Raw genomic sequence first — 23,079 nt, forward strand, 5'->3', positions numbered from 1 at the left:
ATCTTCCTGCGGATTTCCATCGCAATTTCGACTCCATAAGGAGGTTAAGGTAACCATAGTTCCCTTCCTAGTTTGATTTAACATATTTTTTACGAGGACCAAAACCTTTTGGATGTAAACTTTGAACTTTTGCTGCTAGTTTGATGGGTTTGCTTCATGTCTCTGCCATGCTTGATTTCAGATGATTTGCTTGGTTATGACCCTTTTATGTTTGAGTTTAGTTTTGGGGTTGTGAAATAAAGTTCATAATATATCATTTGTTTGGATTTTGTCTTGTGCAGTTTCTGGGTAATGAAGAACACATAAGTTGCAGAAAGCTACAAACAAGATGCATGGAAACCTTTAAAATTTGTGTTTTGCCCCCTGATCTTTTAGATATTTCCATTATGGCCCAAACACTTTTGCAATCGAACCATTTATGCCCCTATTGAGTTCTGATCCTATTTTCCATGTTTAAATGCGTTTTTAAGTAAATTATTTCTGGGATTTAGAGTATAATCACTCTTTAATACATTTTAGTAGATTTTTATCTAATTGGGTTTAGTAAAAATAGTTGGAGGGTTGGATTGAGATTTGTTTGGTTGGGTTGGTATAAAAATCTGGTTTATTTTGCTTGGGTTCTAGAAGTGGACTTTGGCTTATTTTTTTATGGGCTTGCTCATGGGCTTGGCAGATTAAACCCAATTATTTGGTTGGGTTTTGTTTGTTCGAAGATGAGGGTTGGCCTGCATATTTGCTTGGATTTCCGTCTGGGCCAGAAGGGGATTTTAGCCCAAAAAGTTAAGGGGATTTTAGCCCAAAAAGTTAATAAAATGGCCTGTTTGGTTAAGAATCTGATCACAGAATTTGCATAACAGTCCCTATACTTTCATTTAATTATACTATGGCCCTTAAAACTTTAAATTTTTGTCCACTAGGTCCATAATTTAATTGTAAATAGGTCCCTAAACTTTATTTTTCTTTCATTTTGACCCTTACATTTTATTATAATTATAATTTGACTGCTAAAACTTTCTTAATTTTTACAATTAGGTCCCTAACAGATTTGTTTTCTTAAATAAAAGTTGTTTTTCCTCTTTAATTATGAATTATATTCCATTTGAATGCTTCAATTGATTGATTTCATGCTTATTTCCATTTTTTATGAATTATTTGTTAATTAAATTGGTGCCTTGATGATTTTTGTTAATTTTGGAGTTAAATAGGTAAAACCAAACCCAATTAGCTACTACTTCAAGGGGGAGGTATTATCTTTTATTATTTAAAGTCTTTTATGTGCTCCTATGTGATTTTATGTGTGTAATTGCATTTTTTAATTATTTTATTTATTCATTCATTTTATTTGTTTTTAGTTTTGTATATTTAATTTAATTTAATTATTGATTATTTTAAAGGCATTTAAATGCCAAATTGTAATAATTAGTGTCGCGCCCCATTTTTTGTGAACAAAAAATGCATTAAGAGTTATAAAAATGGATTTTTTATTTAATTTGAGAAAAAATGAATTTTTTAATAAAGAAATGAATTTTGATTGAAAAATGAGTTTTTTATTTTTTAAAAAAATGAATAAAGAAATGGGTCTAGAATGGGACTAAAAAGTGCGACAATTTTAACCCAAAAATAATAGTTTAAAATAAATTTTTAATGAAAAATAGGAGTCGTCACTTGGTATTGAGTTAAGGTGTACCAAGTCACCTGAAATGAATTTTTAAAGAAAAAGTAGCGGAAAACCCTTTTTAAAACTCCAAATCTTCGAAAATCAGAAAAAAATATTCGAGAGTCACATTTGAAGAGGGAAAGGCAAGGATAAAGTCCAAAACACCCTTTCAACCTAACCAAGGCTAGTTGCGTGACTTGGTCAAAAAAAAATTTATTTTAACCTAAGAATTTATCACATTTGGATGTCACTATATGGATGCAAAAACCTAACCCTAGAAGGATATCGAGGGGGGTCTGAATATCACTTCAAAGCTTAATTGGTGCAAATCACATTAATTGTGATGCCCAAATTGATCCTTTGAAGAGGTCACGAATATGTAAAAAAATGAGACTCGAAGAAAAGAAAAGAAGATAATAATTATACAAATATACATGACCTAAAGGAATGCATCATAACGGGTGCGGGGGGCTAAAATTTGTGACTTTAATTTTCTCTTTAATAGAGAGAATACGAGCGTACTAAGGTTAGAAAGCCATACTCGTCCATATCCCATATTCGAAGGGTATTTCCTTAATCTAGGCAAGCAAAATGATCTAACATAGTTCTAACTTTCCTTAAATGAAATGCAAATCTAATGTCATGTTTCATACATAGGGATAGGGATATACATATAGAGGAAATATGGGATAAGGGATAAACATATAGGGGAATGTCATGCAAAATGATAAAAAATCCTAAAAGATAGAAAATATGCGTGCAAATGTATTAATTGTCACACAAACATGATCTAACGCGTGAACGATCCCTAAGGGTCTGGCGTTGGACTAACCCATATCTATGAGTTCCTACTAGCGTTGGACTAGCGACAAAACGGGAAAAAGGACCACAACTAACGTTCGACTAGTGTGGTGACGCCATACATGTATTATGATCAAATAAATCATATAACATATAATAAAAGCAAGTAACACATAATATCACATAAACACATAACACATAAGCATGATATCTAGATGCAAGACCCTAAGAAAGCGAATAACACGTAAACACACAAGCATTCAAGACACACAAAGCAAATAAAGTCCTAACTATTACATTTGGGGACCCTAACAACAATCTAAAGGGGGAAAGATGAAACAAAATAAAATAATAACCTAACTATTACATCTTGGCATTTTAATGCCTCTCAAATAACCAAAATTAAATTAAAATAAATATACTAATGAAAACAAGTGAAATGAATAAATATATAGATGAAATAATAAAAAACATTCAAAAAGCATGTAATTACACATATAAAGTCGCATAGGAGTATATAGGATCAAGTAAAATCTAAATAAAGGAGTAGAGTGTACCTCTCTTGAATTGGTGACCTAATGAAATGAATTTTTTCTTATTTACCCTCCAAAACAAAGAAAAAAGGTCAAGGCATCACTTTAATTGACAAATAATCACAAGAAATGAAAAGAAACACGAAATTGAATCAATCAAATCATTCAAATAAAAATAAACAACCCATATTTTATAAATTAAAACAAACAAGGACCTAATTGAAATAATTAAAGAAGTTTGAAGGGTCAAGTTATTATTATTACAAATATTAGGGGTCTAAATTAAAATAAATTAAAATTAATGGCTTAAGATGAAACCCACCAAAACAAAACTAAAATTCACAAAAAAATATGAAAAAACCATTTGTTACAATTAAAAAACAAAAATACCCAAAATTTCACTAAAAATCCAAATCAAAATCATAAATCTCTCAAAAAAAACTATTAAACCTCAAATTTCATCCTAAAAATCATAAATAATCTGTCCAAAAATCCCATTAAAGTATAGCAAAGAAAAATGACATTTTGAAGGGACAAAATTAGTTAATTTTCCAATTTTCTGGGCCATAGTACCATTAAGCCAAAATTCGAGGGTCAAAGTACAATTTTCGAAAGTTTCATGCATCTTGTTCACAAGATCTTCTTGTGAGGACCCGAATTTTTACTCACTTTAATTCTATTTTATTGGTTTATTTAAATATTTATTCACCCATTTTCTCCGAATAATTTATTTCAATCATTTTAAATCCATTTACATTGATCTATGCCTTACTTATATTTTTAAAACGTCCCGTTAGCAAATTTAATTTTTCGGAGGCTCATTTATTAAGAAATAGTGAATACACGTTTTTTGAGATAATATTTGAATCGAAAGTGTAATAATCCTAGAGAATTAAGAATGAGTAATAGTAAACTAAGAAAAGTCAATTGATGGACTAGAGGTGAGTGAGTTAGAAATTTAAGCTTATACCGCGAGTGCATCGAAAGTTTCCCGAAAGTCGTGTCTGTACAAACTAATTAGAGATTTGAAAAATTAATACTTATGAGGACTCATGTTTTTATTTCAAAAATAGTTATTTTAAGATTATTTGCCCTTGTATTAGTGAGTTATATTATCGTTACAAGAATTTCTTTTAAGTTTCGCTTTATCGCGCGAAAAATCGGAAGTTTGCGTATTTCGAACCAGAACGGTTAAATGGAGATTTAAGAAATTTATTTTAGACTACTAAGAGTGAATAATTATACTGTTAAAGGAATTACATTGGAGGTTTAGTGCACAAGTGTAACAAACAAGAGAGAAAACGGTGGTACGATACCCGCACACTGTGAGGACCCGTAAAATTTCCCTTATTTATTTTATTTTTTCGCGTGCATTTTTCTTACTTTATTTTATTATCGTAATTTTTCAGAGATTTTTATAAATCAGTATCTTTTTTAAATTAGTTTTCTAGTATAAGTGAGTACCTGTTAAATTTGAGGAGCGTTATGGACGTGGGACCCGCTAGTGCGGTAAGTGCGATATATTTTTGGCGATTCGGTGAATTTTCATAAAAGAATAGCATGTTACAAGATACTAGGAGATAATTAGAGACTAACTAGATAGATTAGCTTTGGAGGATAAGAAGATGAGGATAAAACTAAAAAAGGCCAAGTGTCATGAAATTAATGGATGTTGGACTTTGACCCAAGGTTTCTTAACGTTACTAAATCAAAAATTTGACCAAATTCATCTCATTTTTCTTCATGCTTGGCCGGCCAAAAGAGAGAAAAACTAAGAGAGAAAACTTCCTTTCCAACTTCCAAAAATTGCATGAATCTTGAGTTTTAGCCAACAACTTTGCAAACCATTCCATAAAAGTGTTAACTAAGGAAGCCTAAAGGTGTTGGTGGAGTCATTTTTGAGGGGAAAGTGTTAAGCTACCATCTTTCTAGTGTTTCTAAGGTAACTTGCCAAGAAATCCCTCTTTACTTCTAATAATTGCATATTAGTGGTTTAAGGTTGTTGAATATGTAGTTTTGTGAGAAACATGATGGCTTGAAGTGGTCTTATGGAAATTTTCAATTTTATTGGTGAATATTCTGCCCTCATATGAAGCTTAATGATTAGCCATGGTTTGCTAGCTTTGTTATGTGATAAATTAGTGTATTATGTGCCAGATGGACTTGCGTAAAGAAATTTCTAGCTTGGGTGCAAAAATTTCAGCTTTAGGGTTTCTAATTTGAGCTACCATTTCGTTGTATTTGAAGGGTATTGTGACCCTAATTAGGTGTGTTCAATAGCTTGTGATTTATATGAGAAATTGTGGCTAAGATGAGATGAGATTGGGTGTTGATGTTAGGTTGGAAAAGTAAAGAAAAAACAAGGGAAGTGCTGCTGAACTTTTCGCAGGAACCCTTGAGCAGTTTTGGAAAAATTGCTATATCTTGTTATAGAAATATCAGAATTGAGTTCCGTTTATTGAATTTTAAACTAGATTCATAGAGCTATAAACCGTGAAAATTTCAGACCTTGGTTCTGTCTGTATGATTTATGGTGATTTTTCAAATTTGACTGAAATTGCATACCTGTTCTGTCTTTTACTGGATAAAACAGCCATTTGAGGCTCGAATTTGACTGACTTGTGATCTGAATCTTATAAATGTATCTTCTGAGAAATTGTACCGCTTTGAGTCTACTTTCTGACGGTATAAATTTTATCAATTTTGGACTTAAGAATCTTGAGATATGATTTTTCAAATGGTGGTGTGCAAAACTAGAAAACCCTGTTTTCCTAAAATTGTCCTTACTCTCATTTCGCACCTTAAGTTTGCAGTTAGTAAATCATTGTAGGTATGATTTTGGGTAGAAGCGAAGGGTTTTTGGATCATTCATGTCTTTAGAACTAACTACTACCTTTTCACTCCAAAACTATACTTTTGTGTTGCATTGGTAATTTACTTGGTTAGGCATATGACTTGTAATCAAGTCTCAATTGTTTTACCTTGGTGGTTTAGGACGTGCCGGTGATCCAAGTACTTGGGAGGAAACGTTTGAAGTTGTTTGTTTGAACTGGTGAGTGTATCACTTCCTTAAATTGGTGCTTATCTGATTTATTTGTACTTGCAATTTGCAACCTAATTATCTGTGACTTCTGTATACTCTGTATGAAACGAGGATGTACTTTATCACACTCGTCTCTTTCGTCTGTCTGTTCTGGTTCCGGTACACGTTTGAATCTGTTATCTGTATCTGTTTTGATGTCATTTGGAGTTTTGTATCCAACGACCCTTCTGTGACTTTTGAGCTCAAAACCTGTGGCTAGTTACTCGAGTCGAACCGGCAAGAGCCTGGTCGATTAGATAACGAACCACGGTAGTCTGTTTCTGGAAAATCTTTGGGTATTGGAGACTCTGGATTTCGGTATACTCGAGTATTACCACCCACTGTTACTGTTGAGGTGTTCAGGCCCGGTAAGGGGAATGTTTGGTGGACGGAATTTGGTATAAAGTGGTGCTCTATTGGACTGGTTACTTTATTTGAAAGTTGACGGAGTGTCAACTACTATTTGATCAAGCTCCGGTGAAGTAGATGGGAATTTGGCTCCTGAGAGCCATCTGTATCCTTTCGATTTGAATCACTGTATTTAACTATTTCCTGTTCTATCTGATGTGGGTATATGATTGATGAAAATGAAGTTACATGATTCTTTACTGTTTATACTTCTGGTACCTCATTGAGCGTAAGCTCACCCCCTTCCAGTTATCTTTGTTTTTCTTACAGGGGACCAACTTTGAAATCACGATTTTGGAAGAAAGGGTCGAGCTAGTATAAACGTTATTTTGTTAAACTCCTCTGTAACCAAAACCCTAAATAGATTTTGTATAAGTACGGATAGTTTGACTTGCACTTCAAGTAAATCGTTGAAGACACCAATGTATATAGTTTGGCAAGTACATAACTATGTTTATCTCTTGATTAATGCATGTCTTTATGGTTGTTTGAACTTTAATTGAACCTGTTGGCAAGATCGGGCAAGTGTGGCATTTGAACGAAGAAAGAAAAGTTTTGGCGGAAAAATTGTTCACCGAATCCGGCCGCATATCCGGCTAGTTCTTGATCGGATAGTTGGCCGGATTGTTAGTGGAGATTGAAAAAAATTAGGGTTTCGCCACTACCTCGAATTCGGCCGAAAATCCGGCCAGATCTTGGCCGGATTGTGACGTGGCCCCAGTGCATTCGTTTCGGTTTCAATTTTTGTTAGAACGTTATATCAAAGTTCTATTGCATCTTTTAGTTTAGTTATTTTAGCTTCTGAAAGTTCATTTTTTTTCTCAAAGTCCTTTTGAATGTTTCGTAGGGTTTTCGTGCATTTCTGTTTAGTAGTCCTGGCGAGAGTTGGGCAGGCGGTCCGCCGAACCCTTTGGTTCGCTTTAAGGGGAGGTAGGGCTGTCACACGCGCGCGTACTATTCCTAATTGACTTTTTTTGCACCTTTAACCTAGCTTCCTTAACACACTTCTCTCACAAAAATTCAGACCACAAACCCTTCTCTTCCTCTCTCTTGGAGTCGGCCAAACCAGCAAGAAAAGAAAGGAAGAAAAGCTTCTTCATCTTGTCCAATTTTTTGCTTCAATTCCACTTGAAATTCATCATCCAACTCCTAAACATCTTTTCGTGGCCCCAGTGCATTCGTTTCGGTTTCAATTTTCGTTGGAACGTTATATCAAAGTTCTATTGCATCTTTCAGTTTAGTAATTTTAGCTTCTGAAAGTTCATTTTTTTCTCGAAGTCCTTTTGAACGTTTCGTAGGGTTTTCGTGCATTTCTGTTCAGTAGGTTTGGCGAGCGTTGGGCAGGCGGTCCGCCGAACCCTTTGGTTCGCCTTAAGGGGAGGTGGGGCTGTCACACGCGCGCGTACTATTCCTAATTGATTTTTTTTGCACCTTTAACCTAGTTTCCTTAACACACTTCTCTCACAAAAATTCAGACCACAAACCCTTCTCTTCCTCTCTCTTGGAGTCGGCCAAACCAGCAAGAAAAGAAAGGAAGAAAAGCTTCTTCATCTTGTCCAATTTTTTGCTTCAATTCCACTTGAAATTCATCATCCAACTCCTAAAGATCTTGGAATTAGCTTGAGCTTGGAGAGAGGCTTCATCTTGTGGTAATTTCTTGGAGTTTTAGTGGTGAAATTTCTGGTTTCTTCAAGAACTAAGGAGGTAACCATTAACTCTTGCTTTCTTGTTCTATCTCTTGGGTTTGAAGCTTGTAGCTTCCTTATTGTTGTGGTTGGTTGATTTTGGTTGATTAAAGTGGCCTCTATAAACTCCCACCTTAGTTATGTGAGAGCTGCCTTGAGGATTAAATGCTTGATTAATGTTGTTTTTATGTTAAGTGAGTTGATTATGGTTAGAAAAGTGAGGAAAATCAAAGGAAGTGAGGAACTAGAGTTGGCCGAATCTGTCCAGTGCTTTTCGTACCTACCTTTCAAATTTTTATGGGTTGTTTTGCCATGAAATTGGTTGATATATGTTGCATATGGTGTGTAAAAATTTTCTACCAAAAATCATTTAAATTGGTTGAGAAAAACTTGAATTTTCAAAACTTGAAGCAATCTAGAAAACATGTTCTGGGCATATGAACAGTGCCCCTTTGATCGAACATAATTCTTTGTACAAAAGTAAAAATTGAGTGCTGTTTACGGCATTTGAAACTAGACATCCGTAGCTTTCTAACGGTATAAAAATCACTTGTTAGTTCGATCTGAGTGAACTGCAGTGAATTGATAAAGGCGGTTGTTCTGTTCTGCTTTGTCTGCCTGTTCCATTCGAATGGACAAGAGAAGCTGCGACTTGTCGCTTGAATTCGAATCACCTATGAACTGATTTTCAGAATGACTTCTTATGATGAAATGTAGCATTTTGAATCTAGTTTCCAACTCTACTAACCATTCTCAATTTCAGGTTGTATTGAGTGAGATATGGTTCAATTTTCAAACTGCGGCAAAGCTAGAAATTTGGAAACTCTTCCTTCTTGCTAGCCGGCTGTTCTAGTTTAACTTGGGATGTTTTGTTTCGAAAATCTTGATGTCCATTGCTTGTCAAATACTTATGAAATGTTTCTTGGACCTTGGTTTACCAAATGAACCAAAATGGACTGATTTTATAGGGTAAAGTGTTTGAAAAGAAAAAGAAAGCAAGAAGGCAGATTTATTTTGGGAAATTTCTTGAATTTTGGTAGTTTTGTTAACTACCTTCCCGTATGAGTTTTTACATGAAATTTGATAGAGCATTAGTCCTCATATGGAAGTTGAATTATACCAAATTTGGTGTTATTCTAAGACCATTTTGATACTCAAATGATGTCCCAAAGTTTACTTTCAAATCCGGAAAATTTATTGAACTGTCTTCATTTTGGCCAAATTTGAGCTGCTATATTTTGGCACTCAAAACTCTGAATTTTGTTCCGCTTGTTGTGTTTGAAACTTTGTTTAGAATTCTTATTGTGTTACAAATTTCAGAGGTTAGTTCACTTTCTGTGAATTTTTCCGAATTTCCAAAATTTGCCGAAAAACATGATTGAAACTGTCTTGTATGCTCATGTCAGCTACTTTGAGTTGAAATTTGAATGTCTTTCATTTAGAATCTTGGAAAGGTATCTTTTGGGAACTTTTAGTACTTTGAACCAAGATTCCAACGGTATTTTTCCAATTTTGGACCTACTGAGTGCAAGTTCTGATTTTTCTAAATTTGACGTGCAAAACTGAAATTTTCCGACTCGATAGGAAATAAGTTTTTGGAAACTTTTCCCTAATATTTGATATTGATTGATTATTTTAAACTTGATTTCATGGAGGAAATTTGTTTTTCTTGTGTTATTAAACCCCACTTTTGAGTCTCGATTTACGAGTAATTAAGGCTCTCTTTTATGATATTTTCTTAGTATGGTACAAGTGTACAATCTTCCATATTAATAAGGGGTTTACAAGTAATAGTGTGTGATAGCCAATTATTATTTGCTCAGGCACTCAAGGGGACCTTCAAGAGGATCTCGAAGTGGACGCCTAAAAGCTTGTTTGAGTACTTACTCTCTTATTTTGATTGGTGAGTGTCAGGTGCATGAATTTGTTGCTAAGTGCCTGACTTGCTTCTTATCCGTTATGTAAATTTGGAATTTTAGAGACGAGTGTGTACTTTACAGCACTCGTTCTCTTTCAAATGAAATTATATTTGAATTTTACTATATGAATCCATATTCGACTTGTACGAAGTAATGTGGATGTGGTTCGTATTTGGAATCGTCGATTTGAGCGCTGCTCATCGACTTATATTCATATTCGTATTCATATTCGTATTCGGGGGACGCCCAAACTCGTTGGCTAACTTTGCGAATCGAGCCAGCGTGAGCTTGGTCGATAAGCTTAGCAAACCATGAAATATTCGTAAAGCATGATCTATTGGAGAGATCTTGCTTGGCATACTCGCGTAGTATTGCCATGATATACTTGAGTAATATCAAAACTTTGATGAGCGGGCCCGGTAAGGGGGTGTAAAGGTGACGGGATTCGAAGAAAGTGGTGTATCTACAGGATTTGATATTTATGTGGTTGACGGAGTATCAACATGGAATTTGATCAAGACCATGACTCGACTACATGGAATTTAGCTCCTGAGAGCTATAGTATCCTTGAATTGTTTATGTTTACTTTTCCTACTTGAAATGCTAAATACTCGAACTTTACATTCTTTACTTATTGTATAAATGTGGTTGCTACTTGGACTACGTGTTGCATGTGTGTTTCTTGGCCTCACGAGCATTCGCTCACCCCGTTAGATTTGTTTTCCTTAATAGGACCGGATGGGAAGATTTTGGAGAAAGCCGACTAGATTACTCTTTTGATTAGTACCTTGGTTGTAATTGTTTAGTCGACTTATAATGGTTGTATTTTGGGATTTGATGTATCTTTTGAGAACTCATGATGTAAGACTTGAACGTTTACCTAAGGAATCGACTTTGATGTACTTCGACTTTTATTATTAGTTGTTATCCCTTAAGTTTGAATTGAATTGTATCGAGTCCTGGCGAGAGTTGGACAGCCGTTCCGCGGATACCCTTGGATTTGCCCTTGGAAGAAGTGGGGGTATCACACTTCTTCGTCACTGGTTTCTGCAATTTTTCCTGGTTTTCACAGCTATTTCTCTTCATTAAACATGACAAACACCAAGACTTTAATATTAAACAACAAACATCGTAGTCATTTAATCATTTCAACATACAAAAATCTCAATCATCGACATGTAACCTTCTGGGTTTGCCGATTCAACACATTCAAGCAGCCATAAACTCCATAAAATCAGAAAATCATGTCTTCCTCTGATAAAGCCCCATAGAAAAACCCAAACTCCTGTCCCCAAAACCCAGGCCAAACCCCACGAATTTCTCAACCGTAAACTGAAAGAATAGAAGCAACAAAAAACCCAAAACTCAACATGAGCTATGCAACAGAGAGAGTCGGACAAAGAGCAACAAAGAACAAACGGAACAAACCCTCTGTACACTAATAAGAAACCCAGAAAAAGAAATAAAAGTCCCATACGAAGATTATGTATCAGTCCAAAGAACTTTCATGGAAGATGCTAAACTGGCTAATACAAGAAACTTATCGTCACCTGTAAGTGCTTGAAGATTGAATTAGCGTGAAAAGGTGTGACGCCCCGAGAAGAATGAGTGCGAGAACCCGAAAATTTTCTAAGTTTCTAGGGTTTATTGTATTGTTCGCCCGCCTTTTCGACATTTTCTTTATTAGAAAATTTCCCAGATAATTTTATTGAGTAAATATAGCTTTTAGATGATTTTTCTAGTATCAGTTAGTTTTTGAGAAATTAAGAACATATATCGGACGTGGGACCCACTAGTGCGAAAATTTCGATAAAATTCGGCCAGTTAGGTTAAGTTTTGGATACCGGATTTATTTTACCAGGTGCTAAGAGATAATTAGAGGTTGTTATATGGATGAGAGTGGAGAGACAAAAAGATAAGTTTTAAACCTAAAGGTGACAAGTGTCACCATCCAATTCACTCTTGACTTTGACCATTTAACTTTACCTTTACCTTTACCAAATAAATACCACAAATTGGCCAAAACATCCTCTTATTTTCTCCTCTCTTGGCCGAATTTCTTGGAGAGCAAAAGAAAGAAAAGCTTCCAATTTTTGCCTTCATTTCTTGCTCAATCTTGGGATTCAACCGTTAAAATTCCAAATTCCTCCATAAAAGTCACTTGTTTAGGAAGATTGAAGGTAGTGGTGGAGTGATTAGAGAAGGCAAAGGACTAAACCATCACCTTTCTTGATATTTCAAGGTATCATGTCTAGCAATCCTTTCTTTGTTCTTGATGATGTTAAATTAGTGACTTGTGGTGGCTAAAGAGATGTTTTAGTGGAAGATTTCATGATTTTGGTTGAGATTGATGACTTTTTCTATTTACTCATGATTTTTCTGTTTTAATATGATTCATATGGTGTGGCTTTGTATGATGATTGGAAATGATATAGAATGAAGCTAGAAGGTGTATTTGGTGGTTAATTGCAAGAAATTTCTGTTTTGGAAGGAAAATTGGAAAACTAGGGTTTATGTTCCTACATTCTGCCCGGTTTTGTAGCTCATAGTTAGAGGCCGAATTGTCCTTGGGTTAAAACATGAAAGTTGTAGGGAATGATATTTTAGAGATGCCTACAAAATTTCAGATCAATCGGACCAACGTATCTTGTGAAACGACTGAATTACCCTTGCTGCCCTGTTTCTACCCGAATTTGAGAATTGCTTCTGTACTGGGTTATTTTGGTTGGGAATGCTTCCGAATTGGTTGTTGAGGTCTTCTGATGAAATGTATCCTTATTTCTTATCTTTCGTATGGCTTTAGAATTTCTGGATTTGGACTTAGGTAGGCTAACTTATGATGTTTGAACCAGAATGCGTTCTGTGAATCTATTTTTCCGGTTCTGGTGTAGTATCTTGCATTTTTGACCTGGTTACACTCGAAACTGGACAGAGTTGCCTTCTTCAATATTGTAGCCCTATCTCTTAGCTTTGAAACGGTGGGTCTTGCACCTTCATCCGATAATCGTAGTGCCATTGGTACCAAAACCGCAAAATGATGTCAAAAACTATTTTTTTTGGGTTAACACTTAACTCCATTTCCGGATTTTTCTGGTTTCCTCTAATACTTATGTATGCTTATGGAGCCCTATTTTGGTGGTATTTGGAATTGGTTTATGACTTGTAATCGAGTCTTATCGTGCTTATTTGAATATCTTAGGGCTTGACTTTCATTTCCGGACTTTTCCCTAGCTTGAATTGTACTTGTACTACTTGGAGCTTATTGAACGGCTATTGAATGAACTTATTTTGTGTGTGACTTGGGACTGGCTGAGGAAAATAATGAAGCCATGACGGCTGGAAAAGTAAGCAAATTTAGGGGAAGTGCTGTCCGAACTTTGAAAGGACTTGTTTGCATTGAGTTTGTGATCTAAGACTGGGATTTGAGCAAGGCAATGATATATGATGGATGGTTTCTGAGCCATGGAGGTGAGTGACCCTAAACTGTTTCCAAAGTTACTTTCGAACGTTTTCTTGCATTATGTACTCGACTGCATATCATGCGTGTTTGCATGTGAATTCATGATATGATTTGGCTTCACGGAGTTCTTGGGGAGTCTTGTGCTGAACACCAACGTCTCCACCTCTGTTTCCTTAGAGCAAATGGCTCCGGAGCTCAAAAGGGGCTCCCTCTTACTGTTTACTGTTACTGGATCTTTTGAGCGTTGGGTGTGTAAGTGCAATGATTTCACTGGCTCACGAGAGCAAAATACGTACATTTGATCTCTGAATCATGACATCATCGAAATGCATTATTGTGAATTATATTTGATGACTGCTTTTACTAGTTACTCACTGAGCTTCTAGCTCACCCTGAAACTATTTTATTCCCCTCCACAGGGCTCAAGGCGAAGGAAGGGCTTGTAGTACTTATTCACGTGACTGGATGGCATATATCTTGTACCGTTTGAATTTGGAATCATTTTATGTATAGTTGGGAATTGTTTCCGCTTGACTTATGACATGTAATTATTGGAGAATTGGATGTAATATTTGAGATTTATATTGTAATTTATTTGAGGACTGTAGTGAACGACTGAGTCCCGGCGAGAGCTGGGCAGGCGGCCCGCCGAACCCTCTGGTTCGCCTTAGGGGGAGGTGGGGCTGTCACAGAAGGCGTGAAATGTTTGCCTGAAACTGTTGGAAGATGAAGTAAAAACCCTCTTTTGCAGCTCCTCGAGTATAATGAAAGCAGCAGATTTAGGTTCCAAGTCTAGGATATTGCAGCCGCTTTTCCTAAAGACCTCAACACAAACGTTGTTCAGCCATGGATCATCAGCTTTGTTTTTCTTTTTCCTTTTCCTCTCCAGTTTCTTCCCCTTTCTCTCTTTTCCCTTCGTTCTTTTCTGGTCCTTTTTACCCGTAGCCCTCTCTGGTTTTCTTTTCTTCCCCAGATTCCCAGATTCTTCCCCAAGCTCTCCCCTTGTTCCTTTTTCGTTCTTTTCCTTTTCTGGCTCCTCCAACCGCCACCCCCAATCTCCCTTGTTTTTTCCAGTTTCCTTGCTTAGTTTCTCCCTCAGCCCCGTAGCTACCCTTCCACTTTATGATTTTTTCCTCTCCAGGCCCGTAGCTTTTCTTCACTTAGTTCCCCTGTTTTTCCCTAGCCACAGACCTGTTCTTCTCTAGTCTTTTTTTCTTTGCTTTTTGTTTTTTTTTTTTCACTTCCCCCGAAGCCTCTCCTTGGTTTTTTCTTTTTCCTTTTTTTCCCCTCCCAAAAATCCCCAAATCAACAAGTGTCATCCTACTAATCAAACAATAGGGACATTTGTCTAAAACCTTATCCATCACACCTAGCCTTCTTGCATGGCCTCCACTTGGCTACTATCCCACTAATACACTTGTCTAATAATCCCCTATTACACTTATCTTCTTATTTTATTTATTTATTATATATTTTCCAAAAACAATTTAAGTAAACAACAAAAAAAAAATGTTAATTCCTAATTGAAAATGCATTGCACAATTTTCATTTATCTTAAAAAAAATTGAATCTAAAAGGATTAAAGACAAATTTTGAATTTTTGTGAGAATTTTTTCTTTTTTAGAAATTTAATGCAAAAATACCATAAAAATGAAAATGACAAACCTAATTTATAAAAATAAACAAAATGAACATTAACTATCATTTAATCAATTAAAATAAAAAATAAAATAAAACCAGAATAAAGCTAAAATTGAATAAAATAAATGAAATTTTGGTGTCTACAGTTAGGTTATTATTTTTCATTTTTTACCCTTTTAGATTGTAGTTGGGGTCCCCAAATGTAATAGTTAGGTCTTTATTCACTTTTATTTATTTATGTGTTTGCATACTCGTGTGCTTATGTGTTTACTCGCTTTCTTAGGATCTTTGCATCTAGATATCATACTTATGTGCTATGTGCTATATGTGAGTTATGTGTTTATTTGCTTTTATTATTGTTTTATTTGATTATAATAAATGTGTGACGTCACCACACTAGTCCAACGCTAGTTGTGGCTCTTTTTTCCGATTTCACACTAATCCAACGCTAGTTGTGGCCCTCTTTTCCTATTTCTCACTAGTCCAATACTAGTGAGAACTTATAGACATGGGTTTGTCCAACGCTAGACTCTTAGGGACCGACCACGTATTAGATCATGTTTACAAATCATTACATTTCATGCAAATTTTCTACTTTTTTAGGATACTTATCATTTTTGCATGATATTGCCCCTAATAAATATCCCTTATCCCTATGTATAAAATATAACATTTAGATTCGCATCTCATTTAGGAAAAAATTAGAAATAAGTTAGATCATTTGCTTGACCAAAATTATGAGAATTAACCCTTTAAATATGAGATATGGACGAGTATGACTTCTTAACCTTAACACGCTCGTTTTCCCTCTACAAAAAGAGAAATCTAGTCACGAATCTTAGTTTCTTGCACCCGTTATAATGCATTTCTTTAGATCATATATATTTGTTTTCTTTTCTTTCCTTTGAGTCTCATATTTTGCATATTCGTGATCTTTTCAAAGAGTCACTCATTGGGCATCACAATTAATGTGATTTGTACCAATTAAATTTCGAAGAGATATTTCGATCCCGATACATTACGTCTACGTTTGCATTCATATAATAACGTCTAAATGTGATAGGTTTTTAGGTTAAAATAAGAAAATTTTTGACTAAATCACGCAGCTAACCTTGGTTAGATTGAAAGGGTGTCTTGGATTTCATCCTTGCCTTCCCTTTCTTCAACCGTGACTCCCGAGCCTGTTCTCTTGATTTTCGAAGACTTGGAATAGTTGAAAAAGGATTTTTTCTATTTTTTATTTAAAAATTCATTTTTAGGTGACTTGGTACACCTTAACTCAATGCCAAGTAGCGACTCCTATTTTTTCTAAAAAATCCTTTTTAGACTTTTATCTTGGCCAAAATCGTCGCACTTTTTTAAGTCCTATTTTAGGCCCTTTTGTTTTATTTTATTTTCTAAAAATCAAAAACTCATTTTCACTCAAAATTAATCAAAGAAAAATTCATTTTCAAAAAGGGGCGCGATAACTGGGGACTCAGAGAGTCCGAGCATTTGATTTAGTCAATTCTTTTCTTCTTTTAACCTTTTTATATATCATATTTGGAGTATTTAGGTTGCATTTTTCCTTTTTTAGAGTTTTTCTTGCATTTAACACGAGCAATCGTCTCGATATTCGTGTATGTGATGAATAAAGTGTTTTATTTCATTCACTTATGTTTATTTATCACACTTGCATCTTGGGATGGGGGTAGCCAACCTAGAACCTTCACCCACAAATGATGGTATTTAATCCCTCTCTTTAAAAGGAGCACTTCATACGTGCATACGTTTTACTTTATAACCCCTCATTTCTTTTTACTTTTAGTGGTTGTCACGCCACTCCATCCTATTAGGATTAGGATCGATTCACTTGGACATGTGGCCGTGGCACACGTGCGCATAGCAATGTCCGAGGTATCACCCGAACCACCGACTCTTAGGCCTTGGGATTGATGACCCATCGCTTTTGGTCTGAAGGTTTGGGAGGGTGAAACCTTAATCAAGTCTAGATACATTAGTAAGCCCAATCTCATGCATCCATATTAGAAATTGACTAGGATAGAGTCAATCTTACCCAACTAGAAACACTAGGCACGAGGAGAGGTATTACACCTTTCTTTCTTTAATTGCTTTCTATTTTTCATATTATTTTTGTTTGCTCCAATGTGTTATGTGTCATATATCAATTGAACTAACCTTTCTTTGTTCTATTGCATTCATAAGCCTTAGAAATAAGAGTTCTGACATGATACTCTTTTAGAACCTACCCTCTTAGATAGGTTATTGCACATTTAAATTTCGATGTATTGCATTCATAGGTTAATAATTGCACATCATTTAGACCCACCCTGGCATACAAAAGGGTCTCTTTAGGTCATGTTTTTATTTTAAATTGCATATTTAATTGCTTTGATAAATTGGCATCATGCATAAACTTTAGAGAGAATGCCATTTAGGGAATCCCATGTTAAGAATAAGTCAACCCTATATTCCCATGGGTATTTAACCCTGTTTTATGATTTTCGCGTTTAAATTCCAGTTTAACGGGAAAAGTGGGACCTGAAGGTAAGATACTTGACACCAACTTCTTGTCTTTAGATGGAACGCCCTCGACGAGTCCAGCAAATGTTAGTAGCGCCGATTGAGGTATAGAGGTGGTCCACATTGCTTTCACCTAGTGAAATTAACCAAGTAGTCTCTCGCTTAGAACCAATTGGAGATTTTAAAAATATCAAATTAGACAGCTATTTGGTAGAAATTTTGATACATTTGTGGGACCCTATTTGCTCCACATTTAGACTGGGCAAGAAGAAAATGACCATGAAAATTGAGGAGGTTTCTGGACTTCTTAATTTGCCGATTCATGGTACTGCCGTAATATTTCCATTTGTGTCTAACAAAGTCGAGTTCTGCCATTTCACTGGGTTAACGGAATCCGTAATATAGGGGTATGACCAAAGCATCGACGTGAACTTCTTATTCGATCGATTTGCATTGAGGGATGGTTTTGAGAGACACTTAGGAGATTTTTTATTTACGGCCAAGGCAATATGGGAACGTAAAAGAGTGTGGATGTATGGATTAGTTATGGTCAGAACTTACCTTTTTCCGAGGAAAGACAAAAAGATAGTTTTTAAACTCACCAAAGTCATGTTTAATTTATTTCTAGGGATAAAAGATAGGCAATGCTCTATTGTTCCGACTATCTTAGCCGATATCTTTATAACTTATACTACCTGCAAAAGGGGTGAAAAATTCTTTCATGGATCAAATTTGGTTTTGCACATATGGGCCATGGAGCACTTCATGAGACGATCGCCTATTCTTGATAGTCTGCCAATGTTTGGGTATAATTGGATAGTCACGTATCACAAGAGGGTTAATGGAAGTAGTTTGCCGAGTAATGCATCTGAGTATGTGGATTTCTTGAAGAACTTGCCTGATCAGAATGTTAGATAGGTTTTAGATTGGATTAATTGTGTTAAACCCGTACTTTGCACTAAAGCAATCGAGTTTATTCCAATGCTAGGCACCCAGGCAGGGTATCATGGCATATAATCCGAAGAGATTTCTCCGACAGTTGGGCCGTATTCAAGAATTACCGCATACATTTGATTTGACCGAATTCATCGTTATTTTTGACAAAGGGATGTGTCCAAGTGAAATTCCTAAGAAGATTCCCATCATTGAGGCCTGGAGGACATTGTCCGATGACGAACACGTCAAGTACATTTCAGAACTCAAGTAAAAGGGTTTAGTAACTCTGCAATATGAGGATTGGTTTAAGGGTTTGGCTATACAAGAATCGCAAGAAAAACCATCCGAGGAGGTCAAGAGATTAAGGGCCATTATTGAAGCAAAAGATAGAGAAAATTTGCAACTAAAGGAGTTCGTCAAAACTTACCAAGAGATAGCAGAGAAACATAAGGAGACATGTGAAACGATGCGAGAGAAACACCAAGATTTGAAAAGAAAATATGGAGAACTGTATGATCAAGTGGAACACATGAGAAATTCCTATGCCAGAAAATCCAAAAATGTTGTAATAGATAGGTTAAAAAGGTTTAATGACTTGGTACGAGACCGCCTCCAAGGAATGATGTAAATAATGTTTATAGAAATGAAAATTTGGAAATTTGAAATGACTTCTCTTTTGTGCAAAATGGTGGTCAAAAGCAGGTTTGATAAACGGGTCCCACTTTGAACGTGTTGCATCATGTTAGGCCCACCCTTGGCACAAAAAGGGCCCTCCAATAGGACATGCATCCGAATTACTTTAATTTTTACTAGCTCGCGTCTTTTTCTTTTTGTTTCTTTTTGTCAACATTTAATCAAGAAGAGAATCTAAATAGGATTTTTCCTAAATTTTTAGGTAATTGCAAACATAACTACCCGTAGAAATCCCATCATTACGCAGTCCCGTAGCCGAGTCTTGAGGAATCGTGGAAAGATGAGTTCCCACTTGGAATCATCAGAAAGATCCGCGTTAATTCCATCTTCAGACGCTGCAAATTTAGGAGCCCAGTTAAGTGAAATGCTAACCCGATTTAATGAGCTAAGTGCAGAAATGGCAACCCAATGGCGTATGATTGACCAATTGGTTTCTGTTGGCCTTGGTCCCTAACTTTTGATGATTACAAAACAAATGGTTATTACTAACATCTCCTCAAAGGCCTTTTCAGAAATGAAACAAATCAGGTTCAAAGATTAAGCACATTTGAAAGGGACAAAGTATGCTGAAACTGTCGGACGCACAAAAAGACTGCATCGGCCGTCCGACAACCATTGAGTATCTTCGGACGCAGAAAATCAGCCTACCGGACGTCCTAACGAATTGAAGAAGAATTCCCAATTTTACATCATACCTTCGAACGCAGAAAATCAGCCTACCGGACGTCCGAAAGAATTGAAGAAAAACTCTTTATCTCATTGCCTGCTGTCGGACGCAAAAAACAGGACTACCGGACGTCCGATACTCCAACGACTAGTTGACTTTTCAGCTACTTTCTATCCGTTGAAAGCATTAATAAGGCACTTTCTTGGTCCTATATAAATAGTGGTTGGTCAGATACTTCAAACAACTTTTGCACACTGAAGATACAAAAGTTCTAGAGTGATTTTAGTGAGAAAATACTCTTCAAAGAAGATTTGTAGTCTTAGTGGTGTGAGGTTCATTGTAAGCTTTTCATTTGTGAGTGAATACTTCATGAGTGTAGCTCTGTGAGGGTTGTCCTGAGGGATAGTAAAACGTCCTGACTTGACCGAGTGGAGTTCGGGGCAAGGAGGAGGTGAACCTTCCTTTGTACACAAGAGTGATTATAATTCATCAACTTGAAGTAGCTTGTTTGAATTAACCTACAAGCTCAAGAGGAGTTGGATAGTTAATTGGTTTGCTATTCTTTCCTTTTTATTTAATTATTGTTACGTTTGAGATCTTTACATTGTTTATCTCTTCCACTTGGTTGTCTTCGATCCTTACAATTGGTATCAGAGCTTGGTCTCCTAGAGATTAAGCTCAATCGGCTTTGGAGTAAAAAATGACAACCAATAATGCCATATTTTTTGAAGGACATTCTGTCATTAGACCACCTATGTTTAATGGGTTAAATTATGTGAGTTGGAAAGAAAGAATGATTATCTTTTTGCAATCTATTGATATTGAATTGTGGTTTATTATTAGTGAAGGTCCATATGATGCCTCTGTTATAGATGAAAATACTCATAGATCTAGACCAAAAATAAGAAGTGAACTGACTGCTGCAGATAGAATTCATCTCACCTTAAATGCAAAGGCCATGAATGTATTATTTTGTGCTTTAGACTCAAATGAATCTATTAGAGTCAAGGGATGTAAGTCAGCTAAAGAAATTTGGGACAAATTGTGAGAAATTCATGAAGAAAGTGAGAATGTTAGAGAACAAAAGAAATCTATTCTGGTTACCAAGTATGAATCGTTCAAGATGGAACCTCATGAAAATATTGATGAGATGTATTGTAGATTCAACGATCTTATTAAGAATTTAGAGGTGCTGGAAAAGGAATATTCTCTAGGTGAGAAAAATAGAAAAATTCTAAATGCTTTATCCAAGAATTGGGAGAGTAAAGTTACTACCATTGAAGAAGCTAAAGATCTAAATTCCTTACCTATTGAATCTCTTATTAATTCTCTAACCTCTTATGAGGTGAAGCTTAAGTCCAAAATGCAAGAGGAAGAGGATGCGATAGTAAGAAGGAACATTGCTCTAAAGACATCTCATGATGAAGATGATTCAGCCTCCTTAGATGAAGATGACATGGAAGGTGTTGACAGTGATATTGCACTCATCACGAAAAGTTTCAAGAGAATTCTCAACAAGAGGAGATTCAGAAAAGGAGGACCTAGCAATTCATTCCCAAATCAGTTCAACAACTCAAGAAACAAAATGAAGTAAGAGTTCAATAAGAAACAAACGGACAAATGCTTCGAGTGCGGCCAACCTAGACACTGTGCGAACGAGTGTCCAATGAAGAAAAAGAAAGAAGGAAAAATTGAACGAAAACCAAAGTTTAACAACTTCCAGATCACTTGGAATGACTACAACTCAGAAGGTGAAGTTGAAGAGGAAGAAGAATCTGCTCAATTGGCTTTTATGGCCATTGGAGACGATGAGGTAATATCTTGTAACTCTCAATTTGAAAGTGATGATGAAACTGATGATGATCTTGAATCTTTCATTATAAAATTGCATGATAGTTTGAAAGAATCCTATGCTAGAAACAATGAGTTAAAACAGAAAATTAGTTTTTTGCTTCGAGATAATGCAAATCTTTTTCAACAAAATAAGAAGCTGAAAACTGAAAATGATTTCTTGAAAAAGAATGAGATTGATTTACAAAATAAACTTGATAGAAAAACAAGGTTTTGTGAAATGTTCAAAGAGGAACAAGGTGATCTGAAAAGAAGAATGGATAATTTAAATAAGTCACTCCAATATAAGAAACAAAACTGCTTTCAAGAAAATGGAGCAAAACCTCATTTTGACACTTATGAGAAGAAGATAAATTCTGTTGCAAATGATTTTGCCATTTACAAAAGAAGGCAGGTTAGATTTGCTAAACCTATTCATATAAATAATCCTTCGGTTATGTGTAATTTTTGTTGTCAAAAAGGTCACATGAAAAGTGATTGTTATGTAAGAAAAAATATGAGAAGAGGCATGAAATGTATGTGGATAGTTAGTGTAGACACCAAATTTTAATTTATTCTTGTTCTTATTTTTATCATCTATTTTTATTTACTAATCTCATGATTTTTTTTGTTTCAGGCATTTTTTACCATTTTATTGTATTTTAGATTACTATTATTATTTATTATTTTTATTCTAGTTTTTTATTTTATTTATTTATTGTTGCTCATTTTTTTGTTTAATTTATTTTAAGACTTTTTAGTATTGAGATTCGTCGGAAAAGAAAATGGTTCAAAAAATATATGTTCTATTTCTTTTATATTTAAGTTTATTGTTTGATAATTGGAAAAAGAGGAAAAAGGAAAAATCCTCACAAAAATTAAAAATTTGTTTTAGCCCTTTAGATTTGGATTTAAAGCACTTTAATGGCAATAAATTTTCTATTAAGAATTAATTTCTGTTGTTTAACTAATTTTAAAAAAAGAAAAAAGAAAAAAAGAAAAAGAAAAACCAAGCTCATACACCTTAAGTTGCATAGGATCCTAGCCATCTCTCCGTATCTCATTTCAAGTAAAAATCATGCACGGAAATACATCCCATCCTCCATTGATTCTTGTTGCTCCGTTGGATCAAGCCAGTACATGATCACCTGGTTTTGATTCAACAACATAAAAAGGTACAAAATCAAATGCCATCTGATGGTTTGATAGGGAGACTCAAGATGCAGCTCCAAATCTCCTCCCTT

This window comes from Coffea arabica, chromosome 4e (genome assembly GCF_036785885.1).
Source record: "Coffea arabica cultivar ET-39 chromosome 4e, Coffea Arabica ET-39 HiFi, whole genome shotgun sequence".
Classification (NCBI taxonomy): Eukaryota; Viridiplantae; Streptophyta; class Magnoliopsida; order Gentianales; family Rubiaceae; genus Coffea; species Coffea arabica.